The 22,744-nt window shown below is 45.2% G+C and overlaps 1 protein-coding gene across 1 annotated transcript in view; it reads right to left on the bottom strand.

Annotated features, from left to right (window-relative positions):
* The window catches only part of NRXN2 (neurexin 2), a 1,120,399-nt gene that overhangs the window by 178,123 nt on the left and 919,532 nt on the right, over nt 1-22,744 (bottom strand).

The raw sequence follows: 22,744 nt of genomic DNA, 5'->3' as shown, positions 1-22,744 counted from the left end.
TAATTTTGGGGTTTCAAAACTATACACTTTGTTTTCACCAGAAAAAGAAGGTACAAATCTCTGCAGGTACTTTTTCCTTCGGCAGTTTTCAAAGGGAAAGTATGCATGTACTTTCCTTTGAAAACTGGTCCAAAATCTGTGGGCAAAATACACCCGCAGACTTTTCACCTGCCTGCACAGTTTTGAAAATTGCCTCCAAAATGCCATAAGAGACATCCCTCATAATGTCTATTCACTATTACACACCGTGTCTGAGACATTCCTCACAGCACACTGTAAGAGACATCCTCACAATGCTAATTAACTTCTATTATCTGTATTACAGACATCCAGGTATGCCGATTAACTTCTAGCATATAGCATAAGAGACATCTCTGACATTGTTTATTATACCCATAGCAGATGTTGCTTTCTTGACCTTAAGGTGACATTAGTCCTTTATGTTAAATCCTGTGGCAGTTCTCATTCTGTATTTCCCTTTCACACCTGGTATCCAACTGATCTATCAGTTATGACATTTTGAAGCCAATTTTCAAAGGGTTTAGGCACCTCACTTTAGGACTAATGTAATAAGGTGTGCTCAGAAGAGTGCACAGCTTTACCTGCAGGTGTCCACACATTTTGTTTTGTGCACAAACTTTATTCCCAATGCAAGAAGCTTTGTGCACAAAAACTGTACATACTGGTTAGCATTCTCGCATGTAAATCCAATGCCAATTAAGTCATTAGCTATTTATTGACCACCAATGCAGAGAGGTGTGCAGGCTTAACTCTTAATGCTGAAATTTTAACCCCTGATCAAAGGTGAAGTAAAATTCTCTCACTGCAACTCTGATTCAGAAGTTACACTTCCAAATTGGTGAATTATAATTTGGAGATCATGTTGTGAGCACATAAAAGATTATTTGTGTGCATAAACATCTTTTATGCATGCAAATCATGTTTTATTCATATAAAAATGTTTTATGCACACAAATAATCTTTTATGCACACACATACACACAAAACATATCACCACTGCCTGAGGCTCAATTTTTTAATTTTTTTTAAATCTCTACTCTACTCTTTACTCTCTCCCCTCTTCTCATTTCTGGAAACCTGATATCCATCAACAGCAGGAGGGAGGCAACTTGGGACTGCTGATTCTTTTTTCCTGGTCTAGAGCTGTTCTGCCAGGGGCTCTGTGGGTGGGGATGGAGGATTGGGCTTGGGTAGGGCTACAGCCTAAGTGCTAGCACACCGGCAAACTCAAAAGAGTAATGGGCAAGGTGAGGGCCAGCTGGGAGCTGCTATTGCTTTTTCTCCTGTTTTATATTGATTTGGACTTATTGTTGGCTTAGTGATGTGCAGACCAAAAAAATTCATTTTAGTTTGTTCATTAATTTCGTTTGGACCCATATTTGTTTCATTACTTTCAAAACAAATTTTCGTTTATTTGTTTCATTTGGTTTCCATTAAAACATATGAGAGAATTATTACAGTCTATAATAGGCTCTAGAATAGTGAATTTTATATCTATTGCAATGAAACTTGGGAGAAGAAATCATCAAAAGGAGGAAAGAGTTGTACAGTAATTTAGAAAATGGCAAAGCGGCATAAAAAAAGTGGCATAAAGTAGCCTAAGGCTCTGCAAAGGGGTACGAGGATTACGGGATTGGCAGGAGTTCTCTAATGCAATGTAAGTGAAGCAAGGAAGCAGTAAGAGGAAGACTACCTCACGATTTAGAAAGAGGATGGCTGCCCAACAATAGTGCCATGAACAATTGATGGCAGCACGAGAGGCAAAGTGGCAACAAAAGTGGCATCAGGACTCTAAGGCAACATGAAGGGGGAATGAAGCCGAAAAAGTAGCAGAAAAAATCCCAAGGTACAGATAAGGGGACCAAGAATCAGAAAGATAAAGAATTGAGAAGCATGGGAGAGGTGCATAGCAGCACCCCAGATTGGCAAGAAGTCCTCAAAGTGTAAGAGCTGGAGTATGCCAGGAAGAGAACAAAAGGAAGATAGATCCAAAGTCCTTAAAATTCTTTATTATAGTAAAGACAAGTTGCCCAATAATTGCAACAGAGGCAGAGGAGGGCAGTGGCGTTATGCCTTGAAAATAGCATTCGAGCAAAAAGAACCAGAGGAGCGCAGTAAAGTCAGGCATACTTGCAATTATTGGGCAACTTGTCTTTACTACAACAAAGAATTTTAAGGACTTTGGATCTATCTTCTTTTTGTTCTCCTCACGGCTTTGATAGATCATCTTCCCTGTTGCTTTCTGTATGCCAGGAAGATACAGGCAGAAATAAGTTAAGAATATAAAGGTGTAAAGCTGTGCAGAGCAGCAAGGCTGAGCAGCACAAGGATCTGAAGGTGTAGGATGAGGAGCATAGCATTAAGGCAGAGTGGCATGGGAGATACCAGTCATTCCGTTGGAGCACGCAGACAGCCATAGAGGGAGCAGATGACTCTTCCCGACAAAGTATGGCTGCACCATGTTGCGATCCCCCCTGCTGCTGCGCTGCAGGAGGTCTCTTACCTTCCTCCAGAGGCCGCTCTGAAGCCTGGGCCTCGCCTGCGCATCATCCAGGACTTGCTCCAGGGCCTGAGAGGCCTAGCTGTGCCTGTGGCTTGCATGCCTCAGCGTTTGGACTTCCTGTTGGGCGACGCCCTTCCCTAGGGGCTGGCCCGCAGCTCTCTACCCTAGTTATAGGACCAGCGGTGGGCGGTCCTGGCAAGCTCCTCCCAGGGAGTTGCCTTCTACCTCCAGTATTTAAGGACTTTCTGTTCACTGTGTCTTGGCCTCCGGATCGGGCTCTACAGTAGTCTGTAACCCTGCTGATCCAGGTCCTCCGTGGCTCCGACTCCTGCTTGTTGTCAGCCTGCCTTGACTCCGGTCCGTGACTCCGACTCCTGCTTGTCTTCAGCCTGCCTTGACTCCGGTCCGTGACTCCGACTCCTGCTTGTCTTCAGCCTGCCTTGACTCCGGTCCGTGACTCTGACTCCTGCTTGTCTTCGGCCTGCGGATCAGGTCCTACAGTCGTCTGTATCCTTGCTGATCCAGGTCTTCCGTGATCACTTATGCTTTGATGGATCCCTGCCCAGTGTCTCTGCCTGATGTTTGTTCCTGTGCCTGCCAGCCGTAAGGACTTCGGATGTGAGTATCCCAGCATCGGAGTTCCTGTTCGCCTGGGTCTTCCCCGCGCCCTCCTTCTCAGCGTGGTCCGCGACCAGCCTCCCAGGGCTGTGTAGGGCGCGTCTGGGACAGGGTGGTCCGTGACTCAGTCCCACGGGCGGGCTGAGTAGGGCGCCCTGATGGACAGTGCAATGTTCCCGTCCAGCCTTGTCTTCAGTGTCTGCTTCAGCCCTTGTCCGGATGTCTACCTGTCTCTGCCTTGACCTGGTTCCTGAGCCTTCTGTCCTGTTGGGCCCTGGAGTGGCCAACAGGACGGATTCGTCCCACGGGCTCTTGAGCTTCTGCCAGCCGAGGGGGCTTCGGATGTGAGTATCCCAGCATCGGAGTTCCTGCTCGCCTGGGCCTTTCCTGTGTCTCGCTTCAGCCCTTGTCCTGATGTCTCCGTCTTGCTTCAGCCTGCTTCTGCCCCGTCTGATGTCTTCTGTTTAAGGACTCTGTCTGCCCTCGCCTCTGTCCGGCCTGCTGCCCATTGCCGTTCCCTGCGGCAGGTCCGAAAGGGCCGGGAACAGTCGGAGGACCGTTCATTAGTCAACTTCCCCGTGTTGGCTACCATGGGCATGCCGGTCCGGCTGAGGGCCGGACTTCCTGCTTCTGTTCCTGCCTGCCTGGCTCACCATGCCTGCTCAGCTCACCTCCCACGGTGTGGCCTTGGGCTCCTCCTGGGGTCCTGCCGTGGCCCAAGGGCTCACCACCTGCCCGAGACGCCCGCGCGCGCTCGTAACACACCAGGAGGATCCACCAGTCCAGAGTAGGATATGTTTGTGACATGGAGTAAGCCACATACATTATAGCTAGGTAGTAGGTAGGTAGCCAAATGCACAATACAGAGGAACTGCTAGTGGGCCATGAATACCGTTATAGTTCATAGAGCAGTGCCACAAGTGTGCAAAAGAATGGATAGCCGTGGCAAGAGCTAGAAATGGCAAGAAGGTGAAAGTTCTTTTTCACTCAACGCACAATTAAACTCTGGAATTTGTTGCCAGGGGATGTGGTTAGTGCAGTTAGTGTAGCTGGGTTTAAAAAAGGTTTGGATAAGTTCTTGGAGGAGAAGTCCATTACCTGCTATTAATCAAGTTGACTTAGAAAATAACCACTGTTATTACTAGCAACAGTAACATGGGATAGACTCAGTTTTTGGGTACTTGCCAGGTACTTGTAGCCTGGATTGGCCACTGTTGGAAACAGGATGCTGAGCTTGATGGATCCTTGGTCTAACCCAGTATGGCATGTTCCTATAGATGAAGAATGGTCTTAAAATCCTGAGGAGTGTTTTAGTAAATTTGTAATGCAATCTATGGATAGGGTGTCAGTGGTAATGATTTGAATATGGCATGCATAGCCCCAAACTGCTGTTGAGGAGAAGCAGGCAGGGGGAGACAGTGGAGTCGCGCCTCAGTGGTGGCATTTGGGGAAAGGAGGCAGAGGAGCCCTGTGGAGTCACACCTCTGAGGTGGCGTTTGCTAAAAGGAGACAGAGGATCTCAGCAGGGTCATGTCTCGGAGGTTGCGTTTGTTAAAAGCAGAGGAGCTCAGTGGAGTCATGCCTCAAAGGTTGCATTTGGGGAAAAGGAGGCAGAGGAGCGCAGTGGCATCATTCCTTGAAAGTTGCATTTGGGCAAAAAGAACCAGAGGAGCGCAATAAAGTCATACCCTTCGCAGCTATCCAAGGTTCTTGAAGAAGTTGCCAAACAAGTGGAACCTACAGTAGTGGGTGAACCGGAATGGGGGCTGCCACCGGCGCTTCCAGAGCCTGGCTGACTGCTTCCAGCGCAGCTCTGTCCTGGCCATTCCCACTCTCTAATGCAGCTGCCCAGGCTAGAGCTGTCCTGAAGCAGTTTCTGTTCCTATTTAATGAAGTTTGATGTACTTTTAAGATGTTTATTCATGAATCATAAAATGTGTTGGCTGCGTGCTGCTGGTGTGATGGCATCAGTTAGGCCAGAAACTCCCAAGCGCTGCTGTTGCTGAGGGAATTGAGCCTGCAGTGAGGCTCTGTCCTGGACAAGCAATGGCTAACTGTAGTGTTTTTTTTTAATATTTTTGTGGGTGGGGACCCCCACAATGATTTTTTTTGCAATTGAGAGCAAGGCTTTCAGCTCCTAGTGCTACTAGGCTATTTCTTTGTTTCTGTAGTGCTAGTCACCTCTCCTTTTTTGGGACTCTTAGTGCTGCCTGCTGTGAGTTGAAACAGGGGAATGCTTTCTGAGTTTGGGCCTCTATGAAGGGGCACAAAGTGAATGGTGAGGCTGGCACAATCATGCCCATTGAAAAGTGGGAAGGTCTGAATAGTTTTCTGCACTTTATGAGCAGACCCAGGCTTGTTTGGATAGAGAGAGAGAGAGCAAGCATACGTTCCTGCACAATCCAGGAAGACTAGCGGGACTTTTCTTCCTGTACCAGCAGTGACTGACGCACATAATCTGCTTCTTCTCAAAATAAGCACTGGTTAAGCCTGCATCTTACCAAATGTTACTATCTGAGCAGTTGAAAGGATGCTAGTGCTCTCCTTCCTCCCCACCATGCAAATCAGAAACCCCTGACCCTGGCTCTCCTCTCACCACAAGTTCTATTTTATTGTCTTTAGTTGGCACTTTAACAGTTTTGAGTTATAAATGTTTTGCACTTGATGTTTGTTTCCTTTATTTCTTCTGCTGGAGGGACATATCCTTGGCTGAGGTACATTTGTGATAGTTGTTCTATGCCAAGGAGGAATATTAATGTTTATTTTTTTGAGGCATTTAGAATACTATCATGCACATAAATTAGCAGCAGAGTGGCTGTGGAAGTGTGGCCCAACTGGCGGTATTGGGGACACAACAGGACTCGGCATCGGTGTGTTGTGGCCCTTGGACTGGCTTTTTTGACCGTGGAGCCAGCAGCAGTTTGGTGGTTGAACTGTGCCCCAACTGGTGGTGCTGGGAATACAGCAAGACTCAGGATTGATGTGTTGTGGTCCTTGGATTGGCTTTTTGGGCCACAAAGGCAGCAGCAGTGTGGTTGTTGGATTGTGGCCCAACTGGTGGTGTTGGGGACACAGCAGGACTCAGCATTGGTGTGCTTTGGCTCTTGATTTGGCTTTTCAGACTGTCCAGGCCCTCGATCTGGCATCTTGGGTCTGGACAGCAGCATCAATGTGGTTGGTGAAGTGTGGTCCAATTGACGGTGTTGCGGACAGAGCAGGCAGATGCAGTTAGTCAATCACAGTCAATGGATATTGTTGGACACTGTTATTGAGACACGGAATGCAGAAAGGCAGAGTATCCAGTATCTACAGGACCTTCACGTTCCATTCATTCATCTTGTAACTCTTATGGCAAATCTGGATAGCCAAGCAAAGGCAGATTGATTTTAAGGAACACTAGCTTCTCCATCAAGAGTGGTGACAGCCTGGAGCGATGAGGGCTTATGATGTTTACTGACATGGAAAAACCTCTTTCACTGGGACACTTGGTGGACTAGAGAGATAGCACTGAGCCACTCTCGCTAGGTCTGGCCAGTTGTTAGACTTATGAGACCAATATGCCAGCACATCTTCTTCCATATGGTCTCAGTGAGAAAGCGGGTCACTGATATTTGAACTGCTGTCTCCTTTGGTGGTACTGGATGTGAATCTTTCTTCCCAGCTGCTTTAACGATCACCTGTGACAGAAGTGAGGATTGTTTCCGTTTTCCTGTGGAGGGTGTGCTAGGTGGTGATGATGGGGTGTTGCTCTGACTTGCACTGCTGTCTGACCTGGCCAGGGAGGGTGTTTCCTCCTGTGCTACATCCCTCTTCTGCCTCAACCTGTGGCGCTCTAGCTGACAGACCTCCTCTGGCAGCATGCTCTTCATATGCGTCCAATTGTTCATCTCCAGTACAAGTCTCCTTTTCACATGTGGATCACTTAATGTAATAAGCAAGTATGTGGGGTTTCTGGTCAGAGGTCCTAGTTTGTCTGTCACCTGCTTTTCCAAGGACACCAAAAGGTACAGCACCTCACCTCTTATTCCCTCTTCCTGTTGAAAATCCTCCAACTTTTCTAACAGGATGTTTACTATTGGGATGACATCTCCCAAGGTGGCGCTTGTAATACTTAGCTCCCCTGTGGCATCCTTAAAGGGCTTTAGTATTTTCACAAGCTGTCTCATGACTGACTAGTCATGATGCCCTAGGGAAGCCTGCACACCTATCTCCATTTCCCGAGACAGATCATGAAGGGGTGTTTGCTGCTCCACTAGCCTCTGCAGCATCAAGTAGGTTGAATTCCAGCAGGTACCCACATCTATGATGAGATGCTTGTGAGGCATCTCTAATTCCTCCTGCTTTTCACAGAGATCACCACCCACCTTCACACTTCGGTGGAAGCGTCCAGCTATTTTTCTACACTTCTCTAGTAAATCGTGCAGGTACGCATGCCCTGAATCTCTGGACCCCAGCCCCAGGGCCTCCTTCACTGCTAGGTGCAGGATGTGAGCGAAGCATCGTACACCCTGATATCCACCGTCAGATACTGCCTTGACCATATCAGAGCCATTGTCCGTGCTAAAGAAACCTGCGTTGAGACTTCTGGCTCTCTGATCCAGCTGCCAGCCCTCCAGCATTTCTCGAATCGCTGCTAAAATATTGACAGAGGTATGGGTGTGCAGCAAAAGCCACCTGTGTCCTGTTGCTCCGGCCCCTGTGGAGCTGCTGCCTGCCCTTACCTTGGCCAGGTCCCACCAGTGTGCCATCAGAGAGAGGAAGGAGTGTGAGGCATTTGTGGATGTCTATATGACACTTGTGAAATGGACATTGCTCTTCTGTGCCTTCACCAGAGGTGCCTACACACGGCTACGACAATGTTTGTACAAATTGGGATGACCTTTCTGCTGAAAGTGGAGTGCATGGAGATTACTTACTACCCTTAACCAATAAGCCTTGATGCTTTTAATGCAACTGCAACATTGCTCCCCACTTTGATGGCAGGGGGAAAAGGGGAATTGGATTCAGACAATAACCAAGAGGTCTCTGACTTCTGCAGTCTTGGGTATTGATACTCAGGCATAAGGGAAAAAGCACAGGACTGCTTCTACAGCCAAGCCCATAAGCAAAGCATGTCAAGCAGCTCTGTCTGAATTTTCAAGGAAGCTCATCACCCCGTAAAAAATGTTGCTAGCTGCAATTTTTATAGGTTATCATAAAGCTTGGGATAACTGCACAGAGTGGCAGTTGCTACCCAGGGAAGCTTGCAGGGCAGACTAGATGGGCCATTTGGTCCTTTTTTGCCATCATTACTATGTTATGTTAAAAAGTTAGGCACTTAGCACTGATTTTCAGCACTAAAATTAGGACCCTAAATTTAGGGTAATGAATTGCTTCCTAAATTTAGGAACCTGAGCTTTAGGATTCTACATTTATTTGAATTTTCATCTGAAAACTTTGGGAGCTAAGTTTAGGACAAAATGGGTACTTAACTTAGGGACCCAATTTAGGATCCTAGATTTAGTAGCTCAGCTTTTTTTTAATATTGGCCTCCATATGTCCAAGGATTAATCATGTCAGTGAGTATGAGGTTACTGGTGACTTGGGTCTTGGGGTTGCTGAGGGGGTGAGGCAGGACATGGCACTCAGCAGGTAGGGTAAGAAGATCTTATGGAGATAAAAATATGTTTTTTATATGTTTTTGTGCACTCTCACCAACTACAGAAGTGATGGTGCTTATGAATGGCCTTTCTTTAGCTGCTAGAATGTGCTTTGGGACAGGATGTCACTTTTACAACATCATCTGGCTGAGATTGGGATTTCAGTATAATGATCTCTCCTGGATTCTCATGCCATTACCCCCATGATGGGCTCCAACCATGTCCAAGGGACACAGGATGCCTTGAGGGATACAAAATTTCAGATAAGCTATATACATCCATTTCCCTGAGCAAACAGTTAACCATCATGCAACACACAATAGATGCCTGTCAGGCTGTGCACCAAATGCACCAAGCACAGAATGAACCAAAAAAGTGCTGCGCATTGTCCAAGATAGAATTCAAATACATAGTGCATCCAGCACACAAATTCAATGCAAGATACACCAACAGAGTAATTTTCAAATGAACTTTTGCAAGCAAAACAGTGCTTTACCTGCAGAAATGGCTCTTTTGAAAATTACCTGGCTGATATTAATGTGAAATTATGCACATTATATGTGCATAATTACAAGCACATCAGATTCATCCTGGGGGTGTTGAGTTAAAGTGGGGTTGCATTTACATGCATAAGTCAAGGTTTGAGAAGATTAGAGTTTGCAATACAATACGGAAGTCTGCAGTAGTTAGTAGTGGTTTCAACCGTTATAGTATCCACACCTTAGTGTAACCTGTTTTAATTCATTTACTGATGTGCATTTTTATTGTGAAGTTCTCATCTAGCTGTACACCTAAATCCCATACTTGATTTGAGGGATTAATTTGAAAATTACTCATGTCTAGAGCAGGTGGTTTAACTATTGATGAGTTTCTACTTAGCCAAATGATTTCAGTCTTTTTGGGGTTTAATGTTAATTTAAGTTGCAAAACTTCTTGTTGAATTGCTTTCATATAGGTAGAGAGTAATGAAGATGTATGTTCAAATGATCTGGAGAGTGGGATGTAAAACTGTATGTCATCAGCATACAAGAAGAAAATGATTCCTAGATTCATCAGTAATTTACACAGTGGGAGCATGTAAATATTGAATAGAGTTGCTGAGAGGGCTGAGTCTTGAGGGACACCTGTATCGCATTGGAAAGTATCAGTTATATGGTTGCCTAGTTTGACGTGGAATGTTCTGTTGGATAGAAATGAAGAGAACCATCTGAGTACCTTGGCGTCGATCCCAATGTTTTTCATCTGATGGCATAATAGGTTATGGTCCACAGTGTCGAAGGCGGCCATTAAATCAATTAGCACAAGACAATAAGATTTATCTGCATCAAGTCCTCGTAGAACTGAGACCATTAAAGAGAGGATTAATATTTCAGTTGAGTGATGTTTCCTAAATCCAAATTGATTTGCAGAGAGTATAATTTGATCTTCCGGGTGATTTACAAGCTGGGATAACATTTCTTTCTCAAGAACTTTTGTGAGAAAAGATAAGTTGGATATTGGACGATAGTTGTCCCAATCGTTAGTTCTACCATTATTATTTTTTAGGATTGATTTTATCACTACTATATAAAGTGTCAAAATAGTCCTGTACTAGGTCTCCCATTTCCTTACTATTGGACACTATATTCCCTTAGGGTGACCTGAGTTTGTATGTGTGGAAGATTGTCTCTTCTTACCTGCTGTAGCCAGCAGATCATTTGGTTTGTTCACATGTTCATAGTGTCTTTGTTGGGTATATCTTAGTGCCATCTCTATCTTCCCAACTTGAAGGGCTCTGAGCCTGTCTCTCATCTTGGCCAAGCAGGTGTGCTTATGCTCTGCTTCTAACTCCTTTATTTCTTTTTCTAGCCAATTCTGCTCAGCCAAGGTAGTCCTCCTGAGTGGCTTCCATAGCTAATAATTTTACTACACATCACAGCTTTAAGTATTCACCACCTCAAAAAAGGAACATCATAATTGTCTGGGCTGTAATGGAAATCAAAGCCTGAGACAGTCCTTTGCACCAAGTCAAGAAAGTCTTTCAACCTCCACATTTCAGCCAGTCCACGGTGGTCTATCAGATTCAAGGTGATAGAAACAGGGTAATGGTCTGAAAGATGACTTGACATTAATTCACATGTGCAAATTTGACACAAGTAATTCTGAGACAAGAAATAATCTATGTACAGTGCCCAGAGAAATCATCTTGACTGTTTCCTTTCTCAACAATTTGTTCAAGGCCCTTAGTGTAGATGGTGGAATAATAAGGGGATGGAGATGAGCAACTTGATTAAAGTAGATAGGGTTCTCCTGCTAGCTCAGCTAGGGGAGCTGGTTTTAGCTCCATGGTTACAGTCCCCATTTGAAAGCCAGAAGCTGTAGTTTAAAATCCCAAGATCCCCACTTGGAAGAATTGATAGTGTTGCTAATAGAGAGTTCACAGCAAGTATGGAAAATTTCTGTTTAAGATGGGACAGAATCCCCTTTTTTTTGTGGGAACCAAGAAGTACCTGGGGTAAAATCCCTCTCTCCTGTGGTCGGAAAGGCTTAACTGCTCTGGTCTGCAGTGGGGATATGATTTCCAATCTGAGAAGATTCTGGTGCTGATTGAGCCCTAAAACTCTTCTGGGAGGCAATTTGGAGGGGTTTCCAATATATGTAATCTGTAATCATCCCTTGTTATTCTGAAGATCCAACTGTTTGAGGTTATAATGGGCCAACGTTTTACAAAGAAACCTCAGCATCTCACTGAAACTGAGACCAGAATGCTGGCTATCTGTTCTGTATTTAGTCAAAAACCCATCCTTAGTTTTGACTGGGTGGTCGTGTGGGACTTTTAGAGCTTTCCTGATTACGTTGGCAAGGCTTATGTTAAGTTCTATTGGCTGGGAGGGTAATGCCTGAGAAGCATTTCTTTTTCATAAAGAAATGCTTAAGAGCAGGGAGGGTCATTCAGAAGGCATGGTGGTTACACTCTGAAACATGCTATGATGGTCTTTCACAAGATGCACTGCCTCCTTGACCCTCTCTAAAGACTATACCTCTACATGATGCATCCCCAAGCATTTCCTGCACATTTTTTCCTGAAGCCTGATGCTCGTAAATATGCAAGCCTATGGGTGACAAAATTCATAGCAGAGGCTCTTGATATCATCTCAAAAGCATCATAGGTTGCATAAAGTAGGGGACTGCCACTTAGCCAGTTAAGTTTAGACTTAGCTAGCTAAGTGGCTGTAACATTTGGCTGACTGCAGGAAGGCCTTACGACCAGCCGCACTCACCATCAGCAGTCCTCGCGGCAAGGACGTCCCCATCTTGCCTCTTCTATGGCCACTCCTAGGTGCGCACGCACAACATGCACCAAAGGATAAAGACCCCATGGTGGTAAAGCAGGTCCTCCTGCCTTGCAGTGTGTATTGCTTATCTCTGTGCCTTGTCTCGCTGTTCCTAGGGCTTGTCTTGATGTTCCTGTGCTGTCTTACCTTGCTTTGTCTGTGCCCTTGCCCTGCCTTGTCTGTCTTGTCCTAAGTGTCTAGTCTCTCTGTCTTGTCCAGTTCTGATCTCTGCCTGGATACTAACTTCATCTGCTCGCTGCCTGCACTGACCCTTGGCTGAACCCAGATATCGTCTGCTCAATGCCTGCCCTGACACGTGGCCAACTAGGCCACTGCACTCTTCCCAAAGAGGCTTCTGGAAATTCCATCTCCCAAATTAGCCAGGCTTCACATTACTCATGAGTGCACTTTCTCTATTGCAGCACCAACCTTATGAAATTCCCTTCCTATAGAAATTAGACAATGAGATTCACTTAACCAATTCAGAAAACAAATCAAGACATTTTTATTTAATTTAGCCTACGTGTTGCGGTTCTAGCTCCCGCTTCCAGAGGCCTGGTTTGCGGCCGGTTTGGTGGTGTCCCCGCTGGGGCTGCGCCGCTGCGAGCTCTCCCATGGATGCCCGGCTCCTAGGCGCACGCGTGCGCCACTTGGGAGCTTTTCTAGGCCGTTTACCACCAGTGGTGACTCCGCCCAACTCCTGACGTCAGATGCCGCGGCCTTGATAAGCCGGTCGCGGCCATCCAGTCTTTGCCTTGCAACGGGTTAGCCTCCCGTTTCCTGTTGCGCTGTGCCCCGGAGTGACTCGCTTTGCTTCGTCGCTCCGTTCCTGCTACAGTACCTGCTTGGTTCCCGCCTGCCTGCTACAGTACCTGCTTGGTTCCAGCTTGCCTGCTATAGTTCCTGCCTGGTTCCAGTACCCGAATCCTGCTACAGTTCCTGCCTGGTTCCAGAACCCAAACCCAGTTACAGTATCATTACTGTCCTAGTCTGGTTCCAGTTACCTGTCCTGATCCACAACCCGCCTAAGTCCCAGCGGTTGGGCTCCTACGGGCTCCTCCCGGGGGAGTACCAGCTTCCAGGGTGAAGAGCATCTACGTCCTGCCTGAACATCTGCTTCCCAGCCTGCTATTGATTAGAGACATTGACCACCTTTCCCAGTCTCCAGCAGGTCGGCCCAAGGGTCCACTAAACAGAGACTCCCATAACACTATGGTTAATTTTACCATTGTTTTTTTTTCTGCTTAAAACCATTCAGGTCGATTTTAAAAAAACCTGTGTGTAAAATCCAGGGGTTACATGTGTGGCTGGGCCTTGCACGCGCTGCGCGCATTTTATAAGGGACCCAGCCACGCGTGTAACTCCTGTTATGCGCAGAAGAACCAGGCCTCACAAAAGGGGCAGTCCAGGGGTGGGGAGGAGCTGGAGGCGGCCGGTACAGCGGCAACTTGCTCCCAATTAAGGAGCGGACTGGGAGAGGCCGTGATGCATCGCCGTGCGAAAGTTGCAGAAATCTAACCTCCCCCTTGCGCGCACAGATTACAAAATCTGGCACGCCAATTTTATAACATGTGCACGTAGGTTATAAAATTGGCAAGTCCATGTGTGCGCGCCGGGTAGTGAGCGTACATGGACACACATGTGCGCACCTATTAAAATCTACCCCATTATGTTTATCATGTGTTTTAACTTATTATTTTTTGTAATTTTAACAAGTTAATTTTAACTTATTTTACCTCTTTTTTTTTTTTTAACTATCTTGTCATTTAGTGTTGATAATTTTATGCTGTCTTATTTATATTATCACATTATGTATGTACTTTTGTTCACTGTCTAGGCCTAACAGTGTTAGGCAGTCTATAAATTTAAATAAATGTAAATAAAATGTAAATGTGGCATGAACCCCTGCCCTGATCCTTGGCCTGGATTTAGACATTGTCTGCTCGCTGCCTGCCCTGACCACTGCCTATACTTGTACTCTCTCTGACTGCTCCTTAAGGAACATTTGCCTAAGCCCTGCCGGCCCCTGGAACCCAAAGGCTCAACATGTGGGGATGACTGGACCTCCAGCCTTCCAAGGTCCAATGAAGCATGGAGAGAATTTAGTAGAAGGAATTTTGAGCCATAGGTTGTGGGTATTTAACCATATCAAGTCCCCTGGTTTGAGGGGGCACCAGCTGGCACCTCTTGTCAGCTTGTTTTCTGTATCTACATGTGGCTGTCATAAGGAGTTGGCAGATCTTCTGCCATAGCTCCTTGAGGTCTTGGCACATGATATCGGCGGTTGGACATGGGCCTGTCACTGGAATGGGGATCGGCATCTTACAATGTCTTCCAAACACAATTTGAAATGGAAAGGATCCCGAGAATCTTCCCACATGGACAACCCACGCATGGCTGGGTCCCTTATAAAATGCGTGCAGCGCGTGCAAGGCCCAGCCACACATGTAACCCCTGGATTTTACACACATGGACAACCATGTGGGAAGATTCTCAGGATCCTTTCCATTTCAAATTGTGTTTGGAAGACATTGTAAGATGCCGATCCCCATTCCAGTGACAGGCCCATGTCCCACCCCGATATCATGTGCCAAGACCTCAAGGAGCTATGGCAGAAGATCTGCCAACTCCTTATGACAGCCACATGTAGATACAGAAAACAAGCTGACAAGAGGTGCCAGCTGGTGCCCCCTCAAACCAGGGGACTTGATATGGTTAAATACCCACAACCTATGGCTCAAAATTCCTTCTACTAAATTCTCTCCATGCTTCATTGGACCTTTTCCCACCATTCATCAGATAGGACCAGTAGCTTTTCAGGTAAAGTTAACACTGACCCTCAAGGTCCACAATGTGTTCCATGTTTCACTACTCAAAGCCTCTACTATTGTCATGGCCCTTATGACCCCCTCCTATACCAACAGAGATAATTTCAACAGGATGACACTGAATATGAGTTTCAGGAAATCTTTGCCCTCAGGAGAATTCAGAACAGACTCTAGTACTTCATCACTTGGAAGAGCTTTGGCTCTGAGGAAAACACTTGGGAGCTCACTTCCAATGTTTAAGTCCCCGACTCACTAAAATTTTCATTGGCGCTTTCCCCACAAGCCCAAACGTAGAAGCCTGTGGAGGGGGCTTAGCGAGGGGGGGGTACCGTAATGTTTGGCTGGCTGTGGGAAGGCCCCGTGATTGGCTACACTCACCATCAGCGCACCTCACAGCAAAGATGCCACAATCTTGTCTCTTCTATGGCCACTCCTAGGCATGTGCGCATAGCACACAGCAAAGGATAAAGACCCCGTGGTGGGAAACCAGGTATGGCGCCAGCAGATAACTTCAGTGCAGGCTGGGGATTTAAACCCCAGCCATACTTCCAGTCAGCACCTCAGCAACAGGTCCTCCTGCCTTGCAGTGCGTGTTGCTTCTCCCTGTGCCTTGTCCCACTGTTCCCGTGCCTTGTCTTGCTGTGCCTATGCTTGCCTTGGTATCCTGCTGTCTTGCCTTGTCTGTGCCCTTTCTCTGCCTCTGTTGCCTTGCCCTGTCTGTCTTGGCCTGATTCCCTGGTTCTGACCTCTGCCTTGGATTCTGACTTCATTTGCTCGCTGCCTGCCCTGGCCCTTGGCCTGAACCTGGATACCATCCGCTTGCTGCCTGCCCTGATCGCTGGCCTGAACCCAGATATCGACTGCTCACTGCCTGCCCTGATCATTGCCCGTACCTGGACTCTCTCTGACTGCTCCTTAAGGAAAACTCACCTAAGCCTTGCTGGCCCCTGGAACCCAAAGGTTCAACCTACAAGGAGCAGGGCTGGTACAGGTGAAGCTCCAGCTCCAGTCAGAGTGTGTCCGCCAGCTGTTGGCATGGGCCTAGTAGCTCGCCTAGTAGGCTGTGTCAACTGCACCATAACCAAAGGGCTCACAACCATGACAATAGCATAATTTAAATATTCAGGCGCAGTCAGTAGCTGCCACTTAGCTAGCTAATTTTTTATCTGGCTAACTGAGGGGCAAGATAGTGGCGTTCTGGGGCGGTGCACTTGTCCACCTAATTCAGCCATAAAAACGCCAATAATCAGCACTATCTGGCTTAGTTAGCCAGATAAATGTAGGACCTCTTATTTGGCTGTTCCAGATCATATATAAAATATATAAAATGCACCTTGGAGCACTCTACTATTTACCTTTCTCTATTGAGAGAAATGACCATTCAATCCAATTCTTTGATTCCTATCTTTAGCCAGTTGCCAGTCCACAATATGACAGTGCCTCCTGTCTCATGACTCTTTAATTTCTTGATGAGCCTTTCATGAGGGACTTTGTCAAAAGCCTTTTGAAGATCCAGAAACACTATACCAATGGACTCACCCTTGTCCACATGCTTATTAACCCCTTCAAAAAAATCTAACAGATTTATAAGACAAGACTTCCCTTTGCTAAATCCATGCTAGCTGTACCCCTTCAAAAAAATCTAACAGATTTATAAGACAAGACTTCCCTTTGCTAAATCCATGCTAGCTGTACCCCATTAATCTGTGTCTTTCCAGATGGCCAATAATTTTGTTCTTCAGAATAGTATCTACAATTTTGCCCAGCTCCAGTATCAAGCTCACCAGTCTGCAGTTTCCTGGATCACCTCTAGAACCCTTTTTAAAAATAGGCATTACATTGGCCACCCTCCAACCCTCATTTACCATAGCAGATTACTATTAATAAGTTTGCAATTTCATTTTTGAGTTATTTCAGAACCTGGGGTGAATACCATTTGATCCCTGTGCTTTGTTACTCTTTAGTTTGTTACTCTTTAGTTTGTCAATTTGTTCTATTACATCTTCCCAGCTTATCATGATTTGCTTGGATCCACTGAATCATTATGCTCAAAGTATGATGCCAGAGTAGGTATATCCTCCTGGCTTGACTTGGTGAGGAAGGCACCACAACAAGTTCTGAGTGCCAAATCTGGACCCGCACCGGCATGCAGTCTGCCAAGGGTGAGGCGTTATATGGTGGACTGCTTGATGCATCAAGAAGCACCAAGCATGCTTGAATTTTTGCATTCTTGACACACTGAGCAAGCACTTCCTCATTTCTCCTCTTTAACTTTTCCTTGAAGATTATGGGCGATATTACTGCAGTTGGCCTAGTAGGGTTACTGATATCCTATGTGCAACATTCTTTTTAAGGTGTGTGGAGAATCCAAACATCGTTTCCTCCATCAGGCATGATACAGACATCCTACTGTTCACATCTCATGGCACCCGGTAGTCTGTGGAACCTGCCAGCCCTGCATATTTTAAATTGTGAAATTCTGACGTGTTTCTGGAATGGAAAAAAGTGTTGATGGTTTCCTGTGCACATTAGAAGCAATGTTGCCTCTATAGCCTTTTGGAAGTTGTTGTAAAGGTGCTTAACTGGAGCTCTGGAGACTGATACAATAATGTTAAAGGCTAAGCTCACTTACAGACTTGGCTGCTTTGTATTGTATGGAATCTTCTGCATCTCCATGTTGTTGGAGATATGTGCCAAAGAAGTGCACCGATGCTTCAGCACCATGATTGAGTGCTCAGAGTCCTTTTCTTAGCTTGAGCACGGGGAGCTGTCTTGGATCCTGGCACTACACGTAGAATGAGAAACTGAAAAAGTTGAGGACTCTTTCGGCACAGTTTCAGCATCAGCGCTCACAGCCATAGCATCAATGCCTTGGTCTGTGAATTGAGTTTTCGGCACTAATTTTATGCAACTGGACTTTTCCTGCTCAGAAAGCTACATAAGGAGCATGTACAGATACTGCAGCTCAAGACATCATTACCTTGCCCCAAACATTTGAAACCAAGCTTATGATGGTCAGTGTTGAAATCTGTTGCACTTGAGGAAGAGCTTGAAACCACTGTTTCATAGACATGTTGAGAAAAATACAAACAATAAATCAAGGAAATCTTCAATATGTTACATGACTGGAGAAAAACAGTCAAAATGGACTGCTAAGAGCCTGCAACGGGGAAGAGAAAAAAAATATCCTTTGTGCCAGGTAACAGTTTGAAGAAAGAGTCAAGAAAAATTAATAATTGCTAAGAAACCTGCCTAAGAAACTATAGGATTTCTTCTTTTAAGAATGAAGAAAAAGTGCAAAGAAGTGGGCCATTGCAGCTCATGAATCTTACATCTCAGGCAGACAAAAATGAACTGAAGGGAACAATGGGACCAAGGCATCATGGAAACTCCTGTGCATGCTTGGTGAATGCCTTTGGGCACTTTCCAGAAAGCTCTGGAAGAGATATCCATTCAGCACAGTCACAGGTAGTGCAAATAGCTTCTCTTCAAAGAACAACCCCTGTCCCCCAGCATCCACTGCATGTCATTCTCTCTTCCTGGTTGGGCTCATTACCCCTGATTTCAGGTCCTTCGCTATTTAAAGAAACTGAAACTAGTAATGATGTCTGCTGCATACAAGTGACCTTGGAGCGGACCAAGGCTGTTTTACCACTTATCTTCTGAGCCAGCAGAAAGCACAGGTACCTTCTTTCCTAGAAAAACATCATCTGTCATATTTCAACCCTAAGGCACTATCTGCAGTAACACCATGTTTAGATGCTGTTAATTATACAAAGGAATGTACAATGCCCCAGGAACACTGAATAAAATGTTGGAAGCAGCGGGTTTGAAATTTGTAAATAAATAAATAAATAAATGGCCATGCTCTACTTGCTATGTGGTGGGGCAGTGTGTGGGAAGCTTGCATTGCTATTTCTTTTGCTATATTTGTTCTGCGACAGGGCAGCATAGATATGTGTGGAAGGCATGCTTCCACTACTGCTGCCTATGTTGTACCTGTTCTGAGAGTGGGTGTGTAAGCTTGTAGTACTACAACTGCCTGTACTATATCTGTTTGGTAGTTGCTAAAATGTGTGTGTGAGAGAAGTTTGCACTGCTATTGCCTGTATTGTACCGGTTCAGTGGTATGTATGTGTATTGCATGGCTGTTTGTGCTGTATCTGTTTTGTGGTGTAACAGAGTCTAGAGGATAATGGTAACAGGGTGTGCAAGCAGAAAGGATACACAGAGGGTCAGATGTGAGGAGAGAGAGAGGAGAAAAAGAAAGGAGGGAGATACGAAAAAAAAAAGTTTTCTACTAATGATATCCCTAGGGATTGTTCTTGCAGTAGATTTGTTAAAAAAAAAAATACAGCATCTGCTATTTGGGAAAAAGAAATCACAGGGTCATGCACATTCAAGCTTTCTATAAAGTAATGTTGCTTGTTTGTAACGGGTGTTCTTTGAAGACAGCAGTCCACCAGTCACACAACTGGATCATATGATTGCATGGCACCAACTGGAATGAAATTCCAGCGCTTTCTAGAAGACTAGAAGTATTTCCTGTACATGTACGAGCTTCTTGTGATTCAGTGACTCTGCATCTACCCTTAGTTCTTGTTTAGCCAAGATATATAAGGGGAGAACAACTCCCAAAACTTTGACATAATTTAAACAGGTTTGAGACAAACACAGAATGCATGGTAAAAGTAAGTGGGGGCTTGAGTCATTTTGCTCAGACATATAAAACTGAAAAAGCCCAATAAAAGGAAAATACAAATCATTGGGCAACTTGATGGACAACTGTATAAGGCTCCCAAAAAGGCTGCATGGATTGGACATGGTCATATACCTAACATCAATGAACAAATCTGGGACAGATAGAGAGGGCATTGGTGAGAACATGTTTAAGAGACTGGGTAAAAAACATGGTGGGCTGGGGAGAACTGGTCATATCTATGGGATAGACAGTAAAAAATAAATTTTTAAATGAGTTAGCCAGATAAAACTTACCCAGCTAACTCAAATAGGATATTCAGTATTATGGCTGCTGGTGAATATCCCCGAATAAGTTGCTAGTTAGTCAGATAAGTCTTATCCGGTTAACTTTAGACCTACTAACGAGCAGGTCTAACTTATCCGGCTAAGTTGAGTATCGACACTTATCCAGCTAAGTTATTCGGATATGTAACTCTTTCCCAAAGTGCCTATTTTCCATTCACCACTTAGCTGGCTAAGTACCAATCCGGATAAGTGGCAGCTGTTAAACGTAGTCAGATAATCAGCCATCGCACTGAACAATCGACCTCTATATGCTCATCCAAAGTGGTAGAAAACCAGAGAGGAAGACAACTAGATAAAGTGGCTGGATCAATTGGTCTTTACTGCCTTCATTTTCTCTATTACTATATACAAGGGAGGAGAATTTGAGTGACTGGTGAACTGCTGCATTCAGAGAAAATCTTCTACAGATAAATAACTTTGCTTTTCTCTGAAGAGTACTGTGTACAATTATGGAGGTTTATATACAGAAAGTCTGGATAGCAAGGAGGCATATTCAATACTGTAGACACATTATTGAATATAGGTGGCAATCTTAGGGGGTCATTTCAAAGGCTTATTGTGTGCGATAAGCCTCTATAGCATGCGAAAAGTCCTTTTTCATGTGCGATAGCATGCTGGGGGCGGACTCGATGATGTTTTCGCTGGCGGCGATAAAGTTAGTAACCTTATCATTGCCAGTAGCACGCCCAATAGCACTACCTTTCACGGTGGTGCTATTGGGTGCGAAAGCTGGCAATGAAAACACCGCAGTAGTGCAAAGGCTGCCGGCTTTCGTAGGCCCACCCCCCCTTCACCCCCCACCCCCTGTTTTCTCTGGATTCACCATTCTGCAATAGAATGGTGAATCCAGGCCTTAATTAGTTAAAAACATAAGAAATTGCCATGCTGGGTCAGACCAAGAGTCCATCAAGCCCAGCATTCTGTTTCCAACAGAGGCCAAACCAGGCCACAAGAACCTGGCAATTACCTAGCTAACTATAGCTGGCTAACTTCAGGACAGATCTTTGACTCGACCAGACTTAGCCAGCTAATTTATCCAGCTGACTCTGAATATTGGAGTCAGCCGGTTAACTTAGCTGGCTAACTCATCTCTTCTCAATTATGTCCCTGGACCACCCCTAACTTATCCAGCTAAACATTAGCCACCTAACTTATTAGCCAGCTAGAATTTAGCTGGATAAGGGTTGAATATAGCCAGGTAAGCCATTTAGAAAGATAACTATTACATTATCCATCTAAATGGCTTTTGAATATGGAACTCTTGTCTTTTTTTTTTTTTTTTTAATAGGGAAGAACAATCTGAAACAATAAAATGGGTCCCAGGAGAGAGGAGCTCTCCCACTCAAAAAGGCAATGGAGGATGGACAGTCCAAAAGTCGAATCTAACCAATAATGTGATGTAAATGTGTGGCCTGAACTACATGTCACAGCCATACAAATCTCCTTAAGGGACATAAACATTAGATAGGCAACCAACATCCCCATGACTTTAATATGATGGGCTTTGCTATGCCCCTTTACAGTCCATCCTGCCTGGGCACAATAAAAGATGACGCAGTCTACCATCCAGTTTGAAATGGCATGGTTTTGTTATCATCTTCCCAAACCAATTGCGAATAAAAGAAACAAAAAAGTGGGTGAAACTTCTATGGACATTTGGCCAATGTGACCCCATTTTAGCCCTTAAAAATTTGCATGACTCCAGAAGATGACCAAAAGACATTAGCAGAGGTGTGATCTCCCACATTCAACATTTGCCTTCACTGTTTGCCAGCTTCTTCACACTCTCTGCTCCCCCTTCATCCTTTCTAGTTGATACTCTCAATCTCCAAACCCTCCAAAGGACCTCTTCCTCCTCCAGATGATCCTTTCTTATATTCCCCAGCTCCTCTCGCATCCCCAGCCCATCCCTTCTCTGTCATCCCCTCCAGTCTCAGTTGATCTTTTCACCTCAAGCCTTTCTTAAACTTCCAGTTGATCCTCTGACATCCCATCCTCACATTCAATCCTCACGCTCATTCCCCATTCCTTCTCACTCATCTCCCAGCCTTCCCTCCAACCCTTCTTTCACATCCTCCTAGGTGATCCACTTCCCCCTCCAAAGCTCCTCTCTGACATCCCCTAGTTGATCATCTGTCATTCCCTTGCTTTCACCCTCCACAGCCAATTCCTCTCCACCTGATTCAACCTTCAAACCTCTTCTGTATTTGATCCCTCCCTTCAAACATCTCCTTGGCCAGGGCTAGCGGCAACATTTTCCTTTGGGCTATAGGAAAAAGGTGGATGACAACTGGTGGGAAGAGAAGGCAGGATGATGACAGGTGCAGCAATTTTCTGTTTGGTAGGTTCCATAGCAGGTGAGCAGAGAGCAGCAGTGGAAATTTCCACCGGCTCATGCACACTCAGCACTCCCAGCCCTTGGCTGGTACCAAGCAAGATGGTATTAGAGATGTGCATTCATTTTAAATGAATTAGACAATTTCAACAAAATTGTCTAATTCGTTATGGTTCGGGAGCACTCTAAAACAAACAAAATTTTGGAAAAAGTTTGGAAAAATTCAAATTTTGTGAACCACGAAAAAAAAAATCCAAACCGTGGAAAAAACGAAATTACTTGCAGGGGACCCGAACTAAACCACGAAACAACAACAACAAAAGAAAAGATACACATCTCTAGATGGTATTAGTCATGAAAATCAACACAGGGCCTGTAAGTTTGTACAAGGTCTGTCTTCACCACAGAAACTCATGAAAGGGTTCATTCTGGCTTACAAG

Source organism: Rhinatrema bivittatum, chromosome 8 (genome assembly GCF_901001135.1).
Source record: "Rhinatrema bivittatum chromosome 8, aRhiBiv1.1, whole genome shotgun sequence".
NCBI lineage: Eukaryota > Metazoa > Chordata > Amphibia > Gymnophiona > Rhinatrematidae > Rhinatrema > Rhinatrema bivittatum.
This window is presented reverse-complemented; position numbering and strand designations above follow the sequence as displayed.